The 15,686-nt window shown below is 44.0% G+C and overlaps 1 protein-coding gene across 16 annotated transcripts in view; it reads left to right on the forward strand.

Annotated features, from left to right (window-relative positions):
• Window positions 1-3,901: 3,901 nt before the first annotated feature.
• Window positions 3,902-15,686, forward strand: part of CLASP1 (cytoplasmic linker associated protein 1) — a 285,245-nt gene continuing 273,460 nt past the window's right edge. For all 16 annotated transcript variants that reach the window (XM_074399831.1, XM_074399832.1, XM_074399833.1 and 13 more), the window contains exon 1: window positions 3,902-4,029. The gene's annotated coding sequence lies outside the window, so the exon portion shown is untranslated. The remainder of the gene's footprint in view (window positions 4,030-15,686) is intronic.

Raw genomic sequence — 15,686 nt, forward strand, 5'->3', positions numbered from 1 at the left:
TTGAGACCATCCTGGTCAATATGGTGAAACCTGTCTCTACTGAAAATACAAAAAATTAGCTGGGCATGGTGGCACGTGCCTGTAATCCCAGCTACTCAGGAGGCTGAGGCAGGAAAATTGCCTGAACCCAGGAGGCAGAGGTTGCGGTGAGCTGAGATCGCACCATTGCACTCCAGCCTGGGTAACAAGAGCGAAACTCCCATCTCAAAAAAGAAAAGAAAAAAGAAAGCTGGTAGCAAAACATTTTAGGAGACAGTTGGGTTAATTTGAAGATGAACACGGTAGATGACATAAAGCAACGACAGTGGTCTAAAGTTGCATTTATTAAAAAAGATATCTTTCAGAAATACTAAAAAAATTGTAATTTTTTTTTTAAGACCGAGTTTTGCTCTGTCGCCCAGGCTGGAGCGCAGTGGCACGATCTCGGCTCACTGCAACCTCCGCCTCCCAGGTACAAACAATTATTTTGCCTCAGCCTCCCGAGTAGCTGGGACTACAGGTGCACGCCGCCATGCCAGGCTAATTTTTGTATTTTTTTTTTTTTAGTAGATACGGAGTTTTACCATGTTGCCAAGGCTGGTCGCGAACTCCTGAGCTCAGACAATCAGCCCGCCTCGGCCTCCCAAACTGCTGGGATTACAGGCATGAATTGCACCCCGATCCACATTCTATTAAAAGGAGGTTTTTGTTTTCTTGTGTTTTTTGAGACGGAGTTTCGCTCTTGTTACCCAGGCTGGAGTGCAATGGCGCGATCTTGGCTCACCGCAACCTCTGTCTCCTGGGTTCAAGCAATTCTCCTGCCTCAGCCTCCCGAGTAGCTGGGACTACTGGCGTGCGCCACCATGCCAAGCTAATTTTTGTATTTTTAGTAGAGACGGGGTTTCCCCATGTTGACCAGGATGGTCTCGATCTCTTGACCTCATGATCCACTCGTCTCGGCCTCCCAAAGTGCTGGGATTATAGGCGTGAGCCACCTCGCCTGGCCGGTTTTTTCTTTTCTTTCTTTCTTTCTTTCTTTTTTTTTTTTTTTTTTGTTTAAGACTAGACAAATGCAGTGGTGAGAAGTGGAGCACCAGTAGTAAAGGAGAGTTTGGTCTGTAACTGAACAATCAAAGTAACTTATTACCCTGTGTCAGCCTAAAAGCAAGATCTTGAAGGAATATTTGTATACTCATGTTCAAAGCAGCATTATTCACAATAGCCAAAAGGTGGAAGTAACACAGGTGGCATAAACATATAATAGATTATTATTTTGTCTTAAAAGGGAAGGAAATTCTGACATATGCTACATGCAACATGGATAAACCAGAAGGACATTACGCTACGTGAAATAAGCCAGACATAAAAAGACAAATACTGTATGATTTGTAGACCACTTCCAGGAGGTGTCTAGTCAAATTCATAGAGACAGAACTAGAATGGTGGTGACCAAGGCTGGGGGGAAAACGGGGAAGGAGAAATTGTTCAGTGGGTACAGAGTTTGTTCTGCAAGATGAAAAGAATTCTGGAGATTGGCTGCACAAGGTAAATGTACTTAATGCTAACGAATTATACACTCAAAAATGGTTAAGATGATAAATTTTGTTGTGTAGATACAAAACTTTAAAAATCGATTCCATCTTTCTTATCTAATCTTCCTGTTTTTTTTTTTTTTTTTTTGAGTCGGAGTTTCGCTCTTGTTGCCCAGGCTGGAGTGCAATGGTGCGATCTCGGCTCACTGCAACCTTCGCCTCCTGGGTTCAAGCAATTCTCCTGCCTCAGCCTCCTGAGTAGCTGGGACTACAGGCGTGCGCCACCATGCCCAGCTAATTTTTTAATTTTTAGTAGAGACGGTGTTTCACCATGTTGACCAGGATGGTCTCGATCTCTTGACCTCGTGATCCACCTGTCTCGGCCTCCCAAAGTACTGGATTATAGGCATGAGCCACCGCGCCCGGCCCAAATCTTACTTTTTAACTCTCGTTTTCCCCCCCTCATTTCAGTTAGACTGCTCTCTTCATTGTACTTCCAGTATGCCTCTCAGCCTTTGTACCTTGTTGTTTCTTCTCTGTCTGGAATGGTCTTTCATGATCACCTATCCATTTTCAAAAGGTTGCTTGTGCTTTCGTTCCCAAGACATCACCTTATACATCCAACTAGGATGTCACATCTTCCATGTCATCCCTACTCTTTCAAACCATAGTCCTCTCTCTTTTCTGCACTACACAGCAGGGCCTACACATGGCTTTAATGCTTTAGCTTAGCCTCTCCGACCACACCTCCTAAGACCCTGAGGATCAGGGCGCATTATCTAACAGTTCTGCACCTCTCTCCCATCCCAACAAATACACACGCTACTAACTAGCATGGAGCTCCGCACACAAGCTCCTCCGGTGAAGACGCAACACACTGGGCAGGGCATCTCAACACATCAAATTACCCGCGCGCACAGGAGCCTGATGTAGCAAATGTGGGTCCTTCAGGATCCTTGAAGGCAGCCCTATAATTTGCAGTTTTCTCCCCTTCTTTTTATTTTTTTTTTTATTTTTGAGACGGAGTTTCGCTCTTGTTACCCAGGCTGGAGTGCAATGGCGCGATCTCGGCTCACCGCAACCTCCGTCTCCTGGGTTCCTGCCTCAACCTCCTGAGTAGCTGGGATTACAGGCACGCGCCACCATGCCCAGCTAATTTTTTTTTGTCGGGGTTTCACCATGTTGACCAGGATGGTCTTGATCTCTTGACCCTGTGATCCCCCCGCCTCGGCCTCCCAAAGTGCTGGGATTACGGGCTTCAGCTACCGCGCCCGGCCAGTTTTCTCCCCTTCAAAACACTTTGTGGGCCGGACGCGGTGGCGCACGCCCGTAATCCCAGCACTTTCGAAAACCCAAGCCGGCGGATCACTTGAGGTCAGGAGTTTGAGACCAGGCTGGGAAACTCCGTGAAACCCTTCTCTACAAACAAACATACAAACATTAGCTGGGGGTGGTGGTGCGCCCCTGTAATTCCAGCCACTCGGGAGGCTAAGGCAGGAGGATCACCTGAACCTGGGAGGTTGAGGCTGCAGTCAGCCTTGATCGCGCCATTGCACCCCAGCCTGGGCGACGGCTGTGAGATCCTGTCTCAAAAAAAATAAAACCTACCACTTCCCCACGTATCATCCCAGGGTAAAGCACGCGACGGAGGGGCGAAGCCGTATTTATTTGTGGAGGCGCTCAAGTCAGAAAACCTTGAGTCTCGCTGGCCGACTCTAGGGTCTCCGAAGCCTCCACGGGGCTTTCTCCCCTCCCAAAAAGGCAAAGAACCGTTAAAAAGTTGTGCTTCCGGCACAAGCTTCCGCGCCTGCTCGGAAAAGGGGAGCGTGGACGCACAGCTCTGCTAAGGGAAGTCGCAGGGCACAATTTCCTTCATGGCAGTGGCCCGTAACCCAGAAGTGAAAGGCCGTTTCCTTCGGGCATCAGATCCCTGACCAAAGGAAGTTCCAGTTGGACGACTTTTACTCAGGGTTTCCCGAATCCTCTTTAGCTCTTCCCATCACGTTCCCTGCTTGCTGGTACACAGTCGCTGTGGCCACTTAGTTGCAACCTTCTTTGCAACTTTCCAAGGGTCCTACCTACACTCGGCCACTCTTTCCTGAAAAACACAAAAAGCAAACCTTGACCCTACGGGTCCCCATCAGGGTCAACCAGCGCTCTCCGTGAGGGGCAACGCTCCCGGGGACTTTCCGCCTAACACGGCCAGGCCGGCGCCTGCGCGGGGCGTTACCATAGAGAGGCAGCCGCCTCTCTGCTCTCGGTTTACGTTCTCTATGGTGCAGCCGGGTCGGTGGCGGTAAGGAGAAAAAGGGGGACCGCACTGCGCAGGCGCCTTCGGCGTCTCTCTCGCACTCTCGGTCTTTTTTTTTTTTTTTCTTTCTTTCTCTTTTTTTTTTTTTTTTTTTTTTTTTTTTTTTTTTTTTTTTAATCCCCGCACCAAGCGCTTAACCTCATTGGGGTGGAGGAGAAGGCGGCGGCTCTCTGGTCCGCAGCGGCAACAGTCACGAAAAACAGGGCTGTAAGTACCCGATCAGGGGGTGGAGGGTCAGACCCGAGCCCTCCCGCGGCCCCGGCCCCTCCCGCACATTGGCGGGCGCCGGGTCTGGGTGGGGGTGATGTCCAGCGCTGTCATCGGCTCTTGGGTGCACTTTGGGGGATGGGGTGGCTCTGAGGTGGGAGCCTGGCGAGGAGCGGGATGCGAGGGTTGTTTATACGGCTAGTAGGTCTCTGAGCCCAGGCTGCTTTGCAGGGGGAGGGGGTCGGCCGTGGTGTCAGTCGGGCTTTGTGTGCCCCTGTTTCCCTTTCCCAGACCCCACCCGGGCCCCCTTTTTATCCTGAGTCTCCCCTTCCGGGTGGGAGAAGCCAGCGAACCCGGGGCGCGTTTGAAAGGAGGGGAGGGGGCGAGGGAGAGAAACCCGCAACAACTAGTCGTCGGCGAGTGATGGGTGTGGAGAAAGATCCAGAGGGAAGGGGTGCCGGGAGGCGGGCGGCCAGGGTTCCTGGCCCGGGCTCCCAGCGCGGCCAGACAAAAGCTTCGCGAGCGGCGCCGACGGTGCGGCTGGCCTGATGGGATGCGCAAGGTCCCCTTGGTCCCCGGGGCCTTCGAAGAGCTTCCTTCTGAAGCTGGGAAAGCGAACAAGTGCTGAGTTAAGCCTGTGCAGCCTTCTCAACTTGCCTTTGTTGTTCTTTGGTGTTGGCAGAGACGCTCTGACGAAGATGAGTGTGTGATCTTGCACGTTAGCCTGGCTAGATACAATGGAGCTAATCAAATTTTGCTTTCCATTTTCTGAGCTGCTTGGATGAGCAAGGGGCTTTCCAGAGTTTAACTTATTACATAATATTTTTAAAATAGTTGTTTGTTTCTAAAATTAAGAAAAAACTTAGGTGGAGTCTTACAGCATGCTGTGTTGCAGCCGCTGAGTTGAGTTTCTCTGTAGTGGGGTGCGTTCGTTAAATACTGACCATTCGTAGAACCTGTGAGCTCTTTAAACATGATACTTTAATTTGTAGATGTGGCAGTGAGAGCTTCAGATTCTCTAGTCCTTTGGGAGGCGGTGATGCAGAAGACTCAGAAGCGAGAAACAGCTTCATGCTGCCATGTACCTTCCATCCTATTTGGATTCCACAGTCTGTTTTCAATTCTGCCATTAGAAATTTTTATTACTATTATTATTTATGACGTTAACTGACCTCCGATATGAGGGATCCTGGACATTGGCTGTGTTTGCCTATCAAGGGAGTGGGAGAATAGCAACACTGATGTAGAGATAATATAGATAAGTAATACAGCGCCTCAGAGTACTGAATATTATTTACTTTTTACATTTGTTAAAGATATAAATTTCAGTGATCTGGTGGTTATCTTGTAAAATTGTGTAATTGCACCTTTTTAGCGGTGGTTACTCAAATCTCAGTTTCTATAATTAATTGTTTATTATGGGCTAACTTGTACCACCATTTTAGACTTTAAAGTTTTAATTTTTATGAAGGAGTTTTCAGCTATAGGTTTTAATTCTCCCAAGTAAGGTTAACCAAAGTCAGGACTCCTTTGAAGAGACTCCGTTGGTGGTGGAGGTGTCAAATATTATATCTCTGTGTTACTACTGAATTGGCAAATACAGAAAAGGCTTTTGCTAAGTTTGCACCATAAATTTGTGTTAGAATGGAAAACCCAGATCTCCTAGTATGTCAGACTTTTGAATTAACCCACAGATTCAACTTTATTTATATAAAGAGGTAAGCATTTTTTTTAAATTGATAGCAAGTAAAAATCTGAAGCCTGGTGTATTATGCTTCCATAACTAATGGGATAGAATCTCCTAAGTGTAGTTCAGATGATAGGAACTTGCTTTTTATAGAGCAAGATTTCAGAGCCTTAAAATAGTTTGACAGGGATGTTGAGAAATGATTGGCCAGAAGAACATTAAGTTTGTCATTCAAGTGTGTTATATTTTGTTTACTGGTTTTGTTTATTGTTTTTAGTTTTAGTTTTTAAGACAGAGTTTCGCTCTTGTCATCCAGGCTGAAGTGCATGGCACCTCACTGCAGCCTCCGCCTCCCAGATTCAAGTGATTCTTTTGCCTAAGCCTCATGAGTAGCTTACAGGTACCCACAGCCACACCCAGCTAATTTTTAGAAGAGACAGGGTTTCACCGTGTTGGCCGGGCTGGTCTCCAACTCCTGACTTCTGGTGATCTGCCTGCCTTGGCCTCCCAAAGTGCTGGGATTACAGGCGTGAGCCATCGCGCCCGGCCTGTGTTTATTGGTTTTAGATTTAGATTTTTAGCTTCAGTCTTGTTTATTTTGTTTTTAGGTATTTAGTTTTTTTTTTTTTTTTTTTTTTTTTTTTGAGAGGGAGTTTCGCTCTTGTTACCCAGGCTGGAGTGCAATGGCGCGATCTCGGCTCACCGCAACCTCCGCCTCCTGGGTTCAGGCAATTCTCCTGCCTCAGCCTCCTGAGTAGCTGGGATTACAGGCATGAGCCACCATGCCCAGCTAATTTTTTGTATTTTTAGTAGAGACGGGGTTTCACTATGTTGACCGGGATGGTCTCGATCTCTTGACCTCGTGATCCACCCGCCTCAGCCTCCCAAAGTGCTGGGATTACAGGCTTGAGCCACCGCGCCCGGCCGGTATTTAGTTTTTTTTGAGACAGAGTCTTACTCTGTAGCCAGGCACCAGGCTGGAGTACAGTGGCACGATCTCGGCTCACTGCAACCTCCGCCTCCCAGGTTTAAGCAGTTCTCCTGCCTCAGCCTCCTGAGTAGCTGGGACTACAGGCACGCCACCATGCCCAGCTAATTTTTGTATTTTTAGTAGAGACAGGTTTCACCATGTTGTCCAGGATGGTCTCGATCTCTTGACCTCATGATCCGCCTGCCTTGGCCTCCCAAAGTGCTAAGATTACAGGCTTGAGCCACTGCACCCGGCATTATTCTATTTTCTTTTTTTTTTTAGACGGAGTTTCACTCTTATTACCCAGGCTGGAGTGCAATGGCGCGATCTCGGCTCACCGCCACCTCCGCCTCCTGGGTTCAGGCAATTCTCCTGCCTCACCCTCCTCAGTAGCTGGGATTACAGGCACGTGCCACCATGCCCAGCTAATTTTTTGTATTTTTAATAGAGACGGGGTTTCACCATGTTGACCAGGATGGTCTCGATCTCTCGACCTCGTGATCCACCCGCCTCGGCCTCCCAAAGTGCTGGGATTACAGGCTTGAGCCACCACGCCCGGCTATTCTATTTTCTTAAGTAGCTTAGTGTCATGATTTCTAAGTTGAGTGAGATGGTTTCTTGGGCCTAAGACTTTATAATAGAGACCCATCTATTCAATTCTATTTTTTTTTTTTTTAAATTTAGAGATGGGAGTTTCTCCTCATTGGCCAGGCTGATCCCGAACTCCTGACCTCGTGATCTGCCTGCCTCGGCCTCTCAAAGTGCTGGGATTACAGGGGTGAGCCACCGCTCTCAGCCACTGTTTTTTTTCTTTCTTTTTTTTTCAGTGTCCTTTAAATGCAATGTCTGAAACAAAATAGAAGATACGACCTGACCAAAATATACAGCTGTTTTCTTAGGGAACTGAGTCAGTGATTTTCAGACTTCATTGTGCATTCTGGCTCTGCCACTTAGCAGTGCTGTGATTTTAGGCCAGTTAAATAATCTCAGTATTTTAGCATCTTTGTCTGTAAAACAAGGGTGAGAGGAGGGCAGTGTTAATTGTAGCACCTACCTATGGGTTGTTGTCAAGATTAAATGAGATAATGTAAAGTGTTGAGGGTAGTGACTGGTATGTGTTAAGGGTAATACGTGGTGGGAGTTAATAACTATGTAGTAGTTGCGGTAATCAAGTCACTGGAATCACTTTGGGACCTTGTGAAAATACAAGCAGCCTGGCCTTACTTTATTCTCTTCCACTCAGAGAATTTGTATGGGACGTGGGTAGCCACAGTTTTAACAGTCCCCAGATGATTTTCAGATGACCCAGAGGTGGAGAACTCTGCATTCTACATTCATGATATAAGATACTGCATTAGCTTTTACAAATTAAAACTTTTAAATTCCCCAAGTAATAGATGAATAGATCTTCCTAAAAGATTCGAACAATGCAGATATAAGTAAAGGCATGGCTCCCAATTTCAGACTCCTCTGGAGAAAGGAGAAGCACCCACTTACTAGTTAGGAAAGACCCACATTTCCTTCTACACACTGTTACCCTTTTTGTAGATTTATAAGTAAATGTCTTCATAGTAGTAATAGGCAAATTTAAAAGATGAAAATGATTTTCAAAGCACTTTTACAGTCATAATCAATCTCTGTTCCTTTCTAAGTCCTATGATATGGGTAGGGGAGGTAGCATCACAGTCCTGTCAATTTGCAGATGAGAAATCAAGGCCTGCAAGGGAAATTTGCCCTGATCGATCTAGAATGAGAATTGGGCCTTCTGTCCCTCAGCCTAATGTCCTGTTCATGTGAGCCACACTGTCTCTTAGCTACATAATCTTGGCTTATATTGAAGTTGTGGCTCATGAAGTCATCTAGTCTTTTTGCCATGCCAGTAGCTGTGAAGTCAGATTTCCTCCTTTTCTTTAGTACATGCATACTTCTTTTAGAAAAATGTAATTTCTTGGATAGGAGATTATTTAAGGAAAAAAAAGAAAAAATAAAAAGTAAATTCAAGGTTTTATATTTTTGTGTATCTGTTAAGATTGATCTGTTGGGGAAAGAAATCTAGAACTGGCCTGGTGGCCATCTGATAGCATGGTGCGTTTGGGTGGGCCCGTCTTTGTTCAGGATAGCTGAGGTCAATGTAGTACTTTCCTTCACTGCTGTTCAATTAACTCTTCAGGTAGAATCAGTTAAATTTATTTATAGTCTTACTACAAAAATGTAGCAATAATACAGAAAGTTGAGAGACCAGTGGAGGAAAACCCACATTAGACCATCCCAACATGAGCTATTACTTCCCGATATGTCACTCTTTGAGACTGCCATGTGTCCATTCCTTTTTTTTTTTGAGATGTAATCTCACTCTGTCCCAGGTGGAAGCACAATGGCGCAATCTTAGCTCACTGCAACCTCTGCCTCCCAGGTTCAAGTGATTCTTCTGCCTCAGCCTCCCAACCAGCTGGAACTACCGGCGCGCACCACCACAGTCAGCTAATTTTGTGTCTTTAGTAGAGATGGGGTTTCACCATGTCAGCCAGGATGGTCTTGATCTTTTGACCTCGTGATCCACCCACCTCGGCTTCTCAAAGTGTTGGGATTACAGGTGTGAGCCTGGCATGTCTATTTTTTTTGGTAAGTAATTTTAGGTTTTGCATGTTTTGTGAATGGTTTTCTTATAATTACATAGTATATGTAATTTTAATTTTTAATTGCTTTGCCATTTTGAGTTAATATGGTAATTTTTGGTAAACCGTTTTGAGATTTTTTTTTTTTTTTTTTTTTTTTTGAGACGGGGTTTCACTCTGATGTCCAGGCTGGAGTGCAGTGGCGCAATCTCAGCCCACTATAACCTCCGCATCCTGGATTAAAGCGATTCTCCTCCCTCAGCCTCTCAAGTAGCTGAGATTACAGGCGTGCGCCACCATGCCCTGCTAATTATTGTATTTTTAGCAGATACGGGTTTTTCACCAGGTTGGCTAGGCTGGTCTCAAACTCCTGACCTCAAGTGATTCACCTGCCTCAGCCTCCCAAATGCTGGGATGACAGGTGTGAGCCACTGTGCCCGGCCTGAGATCTTTGACATGAAGTTTTTTTATTTTTATTTTTTTAAGCCAAAAGATACTTTGTCACCCAGGGTGGAGTGTTGTGGTGTGATCACAGCTTACTGCAGTCTTGACTTCCCACCTCAGCCTCCTTAGTAGCTGGGATTAGCCATGTGCATGCCACCACCTGTGCTAATTTTTATGTTTTTTTTTGTAGAGATAGGGTCCCACTATATTGCCCAGGCTGGTCTCAAACTCCTGGACTCAAGCAGTCCTCTTGCCTTACCATCCCAAAGTGCTGAGATTATAGACGTGAGTCACTGTGCCTGAGTAGTTATCATATAAAGAAGTGGGATTATTGAATTGAAGGGTACTTACGACCTTTTTTTTCTTTTTTTTTTTTTTTTTAAGAGACATAGTCTTGCTCTGTTGCCTAGGCTGCTCCAACTCCTGGGTCTAGTGATCCTCCTCCCTCAGCCTCCTGAGTAGCTGGGACTGTAGGCACACACCAGTACATCCAGTCTCATATTTATGACTATTGATAGGTATTGCTGCTAGGTAACCAAAACTTTGTACCATTTAGTAACTTTCCCAGCAATCTAAGGATATGTTAATTTCACAAAAATGTTACCAGCTTCTGGTGAATATAATTTAAGTATATATTTTGCTATTATATCTTTACATTATATATTAATATATTATTGATATATATTATATATTATATTATATATTTTGCTATTATATGTAGCTGGTGCATTATTTTTTTCACTACTTTTTGTGTTTATTAAAAAAAAAAATAAGCAATCACGATGGCCTTCAGTATGAAGAAACTGTGTGAAACTCACATTGGGTATTACATACAGGTGGTCTCTGTTGCTTCCTTGGTTTCCAATCCTGTTGTGTATAACCAAAACTATTGCGTTTCTCGATGGGCACTGCGGAAAATGCAGCCTTTGCTTCTTGGGGTAGATTGTTGTGGTTGTCCGCATCAGAATGTAATCTTACTACATTTTTGTGGCATACCTTCTAGTGTTTCTCTAAACAGTTGTGTGCTGGGCTCCTGTGTAAAATATTTAGTAATCAGAATGTCTGTGGGTGTGGGTGAGCTATCTGTTTTTTTTTTTTTTTAGCAGGTTCCCCAAGTGCTTCTGGGGCTACTACCTTTTAGCTAATTTTCTTCACAGACTGTGTCTTTCCTGTGGGTAGAGGCAGCCTCTGTTAGGAACAGTAGCTCAGACATGCTAACAGAGGCCCGTTGTATAGAGAGAATGACTTGTGTAGCAGTGCCCTTCCTAAATGAGAGTAGCTGGGTTCGTTCTTGGAACAATAAGCCAGTCTTTCCTGAGAGAGTTGAACTACATAAAAACAGCTCGTTCTCTGATGTTTTTCTGTGGTGCTGGTGGCTGTTTTATTAAGTTCTGGTAAGTCACAGTGTTCTCCCAACCCAAGCCGTATTCTGCTCAGCCTTTGGTTGACTGAAAGAAACATAGATCTATTGCCACAGTAGCCATCACCGTGTGACCGAACACACACCATTTGTCAGGCAGTTGGCTGGATGCTAGAGGTGTAGTTCTGCCGATTCTTACAGTAACATTTAAAGGCAGGTGCCATTGTCATTTTATAATGAGAGAAATCAGAGACTTGGAGAAGTTGAATACTTTGTTTATTGTCCCACAGCTGCAGAGAAGCAGAATTTGGCTTTCAAAATCTTCAGCATGCTTTTCATTTCTCTCATTTTTTTTTTTCCCCAGCTCAGGTTGTTCTTTCTTCATGAAGGTCAGTGGGCTGCCTTGGGAAAAGGTCTGCTCCCACTATCTGGCGGCATCTGGAAACCACTCACTAGTCAGGAGGGATGTAGAGATGCAGACTTCCCATCAGGGTTTCCATGAGGATTGTATCAGATGACTGTACCGTCCCTTTAGATTTGAGTTCCTGATATGAAATCTAACCTTAGACAGTCCAGTTAACTGAAGACCTGATAAAGTTTTTTTCTTTTTTAAAAAATTTTTTATTTATTTAATTTATTTTTTATTTTGACACGGAGTTTTGTTCTTGTTGCCCAGCCTGGAGTGCCGTGGTACAGTCTCGGCTTATTGCAACCTCAGCCTCCGGGGTTCAGTGATTCTCCTGCCTTAGCCTCCTGAGTAGCTGGGATTACAGGCGCCCGCCACACACCCAGCTACAAGTTTTTTTCTTTTAAGTGTTTTAGTGTTTTAAAATATGCATAACTTAAAATTGTCCATTTAAACCTTTATTTTCTTTTTGGAGATGGAGTTTTGCTCTTGTTGCCCAGGCTGGAGTGTGATCTAAGCTTGCTACAGTCTCTGCCTCCTGGGTTCAAGTTATTCTCATGCCAGAGCGTCCTGAGTAGCTGAGATTACAGGCATGAGCCACGCTTGGCTAATTTTGTATTTTTTTTTTTTTTTTTTAGTAGAGACTGGGTTTCACTGTGTTGATCAGACTGGTCTCAAACTCCTGACCTCAGGTGATCCACCTGCATCGGCTCCCAAAGTGTTGGGATTACAGGTGTGAGCCATTGTGCCTGGCCTAAAATTTATTATTATTATTATTATTATTATTATTTTGAGATGGAATCTAACTCTGTCACCCAGGCTGGAGTGCAGTGGAGCGATCTCAGCTCACTGCAACCTCCACACCCCCCCAACCCTGGGTTCAAGCGATTCTCCCGCCTCAGCCCCCAAACTAGCTGGGATTATAGGTGCCTGCCACTGTGCCTGCTAATTTTTGTATTTTTAGTAGAGACAGCGTTTCACCATCTTGGCCAGGCTGGTCTTGAACTCCTGACCTTGTGATCCACCTGCCTCAGCCTCCCAAAGTGCTGGGATTACAGGCATGAGCCACTGTGCCTGGCCTTAAAATTTGATTATGTTTTTAGAGACAAGATCTCACTGTATTGCCCAGGCAGATCTCAAACTCCTGGGCTCAAACAGTCTGTCCACCTGTGTCTCCCAAAGTGTTGGGATTACAGATATAAGCCACTGCCCTTGACCTGAAAATTTGTTAACTAGCTATATAGATTCTGGTAACTGAATTTTGAATTGGGAAATATACTCATTTTAGAGGTTTTTTGTATGTCTAGATATTGCCTTTTCTTTTTTGACAAATGCTTAGTTTCAAAAATTACTTTGAGTTCGAGCAATGAGTATATATTACTTTTTGAACACAAAATTAAACAGCGTTAGAAAATTCTTGTCTAGAAATTCCAGAATTTAACTAGTGAAGTCTCTGATCTTTCTCTCTGAATCTGTATTATTATATTTCCCTCCATCACACTCCTTAATGTTGAGTAGTGGCTAATGTTACTTGCCCTAAGAGATCAGACCTCCCTGGGGAGTCCATTTTGTAATCTCCAGTCCAGATGTCAGTGAAGGGAAAGATTAAGCTTGAAGGTTGGCCTTTGCTTTTTGTTTTCCAGCAAATTTTGATCCTTAAGTATTTTTTAGTATCTTGTTATGTAAAGACTTTTATTATCTGAGATGTTGGTTATTCATCTGTTGTCTTTTTTAGAAGATATTTATTATTGATAGTAGAAACAAAGGAAGGAATTATTTTATTGTTTTTAGTTCCAGGCAATATAACAACATCAGAGAGGTCAGAGCAAATACGGTATTTCATATGTTTTTCAGATAATTGTCACTCAATAGAGTGATGTTTTTCTTTCTCTTTCTTTTTCTTTTTTTTTTTTCTTTTTTTTTGTTTTTGTTTTTGAGACGGAGTTTCGCTCTTGTTACCCAGGCTGGAGTGCAATGGCGCGATCTCGGCTCACCGCAACCTCCGCCTCCTGGGTTCAAGCAATTCTCCTGCCTCAGCCTCCTGAGTAGCTGGGATTACAGGCACACGCCACCATGCCCAGCTAATTTTTTGTATTTTTAGTAGTGATGGGGTTTCACCATGTTGACCAGGATGGTCTCGATCTCTTGACCTTGTGATCCACCCGCCTCGGCCTCCCAAAGTGCTGGGATTACAGGCGTGAGCCACCGCGCCCGGTGCTCTTTCTTTTTCTTTCTTTCTTTCTTTCTTTTCTTTCTTTCTCTCTCTCTTTCTTTTCTTTCTTCTCCTCCCTCCCTCCCTCCCTTCCCTCTTTTCTTTTCTGAAATGTAATCTTACTTTGTTGCCCAGGTTGCAGTGCAGTGGTGTGATCATAGCTCACTGCTGCCTAGAACTCCTGGCTTCAAGTGATCCTCCTGCCTTGGCCTCCTAAAGTGCTGGGATTGGATTATAGGAGTGAGCCACAGTGCCTAGCTCTCCAAGAGAGTGATTTGACAAGAGTTTAAACTTCCTCAGTAGGAAGCATGATTTATGCCAGGGAGAGTAGAAAGGAAAGATGCCAACTATTTTTTACTACCTCCGTCCTTCTTTATGGAGAAGTTGGGCTGGTATGTATCTCAATCTGTAGCTATCGCTATACTTTTGGGCACATCTTTTGTCTAAAAAGTTTGAGACGAGAAGCATTCTTTCCATTTAATAAATTACCCTCCAGGCATGGGATCCTATTCTGAGGAAGTTGGTCCTCTAAAAGATACTCTGATGTGAGCTGTCTGGGCTTACTGCTGATGGGGTGTACCTGTTGGGAGTGATTGGCATACCAGGCAGATTTCCTGTGGTCTGTGACTGCGTTTCTAAAGTAAACATAGTGGGAAAAGCTTGCCATTTTCTCTTTCTTTTCAGAACATGCAGTAGATTTCTGAAGTGGCCAAAGGAGGATTTTATTGGACAAAGGGACAGTATTTAGTTTAATTGTAGACTTACTGATTTTATGGAGTCATGAAAGAAGGACTAAGCACTGGGAGATTAGAAGTATCTCATTGTAATCATCTGTGTAGACCTCTTTTGGGGTGGGGTAGGGAGACTGGAAGGGATGCAGAAAGGGTGTACACAAGGCATTAATGAGAAATGGGTCTAAAAACAAAGTCTTTAATAAAATGGCTGACATTAAAATAAGAGTGTTATTCTAGGGTATATCCTAGGTAATTACTAGAGATTGAACAAACTGGAGACCTTGATCAAAATCTTCATTCAACAAGCTTTGCTGTTAGGCTTACAGGCAGAGAGAAAGGCTCTCAAGCCTTGTTCCCAAACTGCTCCATGCCTAAGAGGGAAGGTAGACAAGTGGTGGTTATTATTCTGTGTATTAAGCCTGCTGCTATGGGAAAACTGAAGACGAAGGGGATTTTATTCTGGGACTGGGGGAAGAGATGTGGTCCCTTCCTGTTTTGACCTGAAGGATGTGAGGCTGTGAACCAGGTGCACACTTTCCTGGTGGGGTACTTCGGGGTCTGTTTTGTGGTCTTCTATTTTTGAGAGAGCAGTCTTGGCTGGGGACCTAGCTTGTGAGTGTAAGACAATTAGATTGACTTTGGCTATAGTAATGTCATGTTCTCATTTGGTGAAGTGGCCACAGATAAGGGGCAAAAAAGCACTCTTGCTGAGAAAAGGCTGTTGAAACTAACATGTTGTGGAGAGTCCTAGATGTTGATGAAATCAGGACTCTTGTATTTTCAAATTTTTACTTGAATTAAAAACTGGTCAGTGATTCAGTTTTGGAATTTGTTGGACAGGGGTTAGGAAATTTGTTGCTATTGCATTTGCTTCTGAATATTGATGGCATTATTAATATTTTACATTGTAGTTACAAGTTTATTATGTGTATTATTGAACATAGAAGTTTTAAGAAGACATCTAGATCCCCTAGGTGTCTTCTTAAAACTCGTATGTTCAATAATACACATAATAATAATGCATCTTTTTTTATTACGAGTAAATGTAAGTGTATTATAGTTACATGAGAATTCTCTTCATCTTGCTTAAATTATCTAGAAGTGAGAAATAGGACTATTGGTGAAATGCATGAAATTTTTCTATTATAAACTATTTTTTGAACAGGTAATATATACACATGAATTAAAAGTTTAAGTTTCTCTCCTATCTTGTCTGCCATCCATCCAGT

The sequence above is a fragment of the Saimiri boliviensis genome, chromosome 5 (genome assembly GCF_048565385.1).
Source record: "Saimiri boliviensis isolate mSaiBol1 chromosome 5, mSaiBol1.pri, whole genome shotgun sequence".
NCBI classification, from domain to species: domain Eukaryota; kingdom Metazoa; phylum Chordata; class Mammalia; order Primates; family Cebidae; genus Saimiri; species Saimiri boliviensis.